Source organism: Vespa mandarinia, chromosome 12 (genome assembly GCF_050613455.1).
Source record: "Vespa mandarinia isolate Hongniang chromosome 12, ASM5061345v1, whole genome shotgun sequence".
NCBI classification, from domain to species: Eukaryota; Metazoa; Arthropoda; class Insecta; order Hymenoptera; family Vespidae; genus Vespa; species Vespa mandarinia.
The window spans coordinates 4,150,001-4,152,500 of NC_140821.1; the positions used below are offsets into that span (position 1 = coordinate 4,150,001).

The 2,500-nt window shown below is 26.0% G+C and overlaps 1 protein-coding gene across 6 annotated transcripts in view; it reads left to right on the forward strand.

Moving 5' to 3' along the window:
* The window catches only part of Eip74EF (Ecdysone-induced protein E74), a 248,978-nt gene that overhangs the window by 25,240 nt on the left and 221,238 nt on the right, over window positions 1-2,500 (forward strand). The gene's annotated exons all lie outside the window — the stretch shown is intronic.

The following is a 2,500-nucleotide window of genomic DNA, read 5'->3' on the forward strand; positions in this document are numbered from 1 at the left end:
ATATACTTCAAACTATACGCCGATTCGACGTTATTTGTTATAATTTATGTAAAAGGGAAAAAGTACAAAAAAAGAGAGAAAAAGAAAAACCACTTCGATTAAATTTAAGATCCCACGTGCCCGTTATAAGGAAAAAAAGAAAGAAAGAAAGAAAGAAAAGAAAAGAAAAGAAAAGAAAAGAAAAGAGGAAAGGAAGAAAATAAATAAATAAAAAAATTCTATCGAGGTAAATCGTACTAGTAGGAAATTTCTTTTTCCTTACGATGGACGAGAACAGATAGAAGAAGAAAAAAAAATTAATTCGAACGAAACGTTTCTGCTTCGACGTTGTTTGTTGTATCGAAGAAAGAAAACACAAGAACAACAACAGAAAAAAAAAGAAAAAAAAAAACAACAACAAAAAAGAAAAGAATAAAACCACTTCGATTAATTATATATTTTGTGTGTTCGTTGAAAAAAGAAAAAAGAAAAAAAAAGAAAAAAGAAAAAAAAAAGAAAGAAAAAGAAATCAAAGGAACTAAGAAAAAAAAGGAAAGATCGTAGGAATTTTAAATGGAAATTTTCTATGGTAGGAGGAAAGGGGGAATATGATGAAGAAGGATGGAGTCAGAGAAATAATAAAAAGAAACGTCGATTTAACGCGAAGGTGATTACCTAATAGAATCCTTTCTTCGAGAGAAAATGAAACTCGTTAAAGTGGCGGCGGCTAAGGTACGCGAAGGCAGGAGGCTCTCTATACATACTGTCGGTGAAAATAAACGACTCCGGCGGTAATCGCATACGATCGAGGAAGTGATCGAGCATTATAGTTCGGTGTACCACAGGGTGTTGACTTACGAAAAAAAATTTTTTCTTAACTTCTACACCATGTTAAAATCTCGTTTCTTTCTTTTAACGCGTAATCGTACATTAGATTACATTTTAATATTTAATTACACTTGTATTCGTTTTAATTCAAAATTATTAACGTCACCTATTCATTTATTCATTTTTTGTCCATTCATTTCTTTTTTTCTCTCTTTCTCCTTTTTTTCCTTCCTTTTCTGATTTACGCTTCCTTTTTTTTTCCTATATATATAGTTGTTTTTTTTTTCTTCATATATATATATATATAGTCGATCATGATACTACACGATGTTAAATGAATGAATTCATTCCTCGAATATAATTTGAAAGTCATGTTTCTTTTTATATATATAAATATATATATATATATATATATATATATATGTATGTATATATGTATATACGTCGTATATATATATATATGTTTTATTTCAATTTTTTATCGATAAAATTACGTCGTAGTTTCGATAGTAAAAGTTTTTATAACATATTTTTCCATTGTATACATAGGCATGAATAAAAATTATTCGATTATAACGGGTTATTAATGGGGAGAAAAAAAGAACATAACTTAAAAAAAATTTTTTTTTTTTATTTTTTTTTTTTTTTATTTAGAAATTAGAATGAATCAATATTAATAGTTTTTTAAATTACATATGTCTGTGTGTGTGTATATATATGTATGTATGTATGTATGTATGTATGGATGTATGTATGTTTGTGTACATATGTATATATAGATTTCTCTTTAAATGTCTTTTTTGCATTTCTGTGATCTTATAAACGTCGGAGAACGCATAAGGTGCAGAATAAATGTGTTCTCGTCGGTCTTGCGTGCACGTACGGGCGAAAATAAGACGCACAAACTATATTTTGTACACGTATTTTCAGCCTAGGCTAACCTTCGGATACTGAAATTACATGTTTTTCTCTCCCTCTCTCTCTCTCTCTCTCTCTCTCTCTCTCTCTCTCTTTCTCTCTCTCATATACTTCATCGAACCGTTTCTTTGGCTTGTAATACGGAATGACCTTTTAATACGAAACTCTCAATTTTTTCCTTTGATTTTTTAATAAACTAGCCTTCGTTAATTATCATTTGACATTTTTATTTGTAATTTTAAATCTGTTACGGTGTATAACGAAAAGAGAAAGGGATATTGAAAAAGAAGGGAAAAGAAAAAAATTAAAATGAAAAACGAAAAAATAAAAAGACAAATGAAAGGAAAAGAGGAAAAGAACGACGGAAGAAAAGATATCTAAGTTAAATAATAATATTCTCATTTGTTTTATATATATATATATATATATATATATATATTAGAATTATTAAATATATATATATTAGAATTATTAAAATAATTTATATGTGTATATTAAAATGAAATATTTAAATGTGTAAATTTACATATGTAAAATAATTTATATATACGTGTAAATTATTCTAATACAAATTTTTTTTTCTTTCTTTTGTTTCTTTCTTTTTTTTTTTTTCTTTCTTTTTTTTTCTTTAATACATGATGATAAACTTACGATATTAACGCATTATAAAACATATTTCAATATATTTATATAGATATAAATCAATATTTATAAAGAATCCATATTAATAGTTATAATTTAATTAATTGAAATTTTTTAAGCTTCGATATAAATT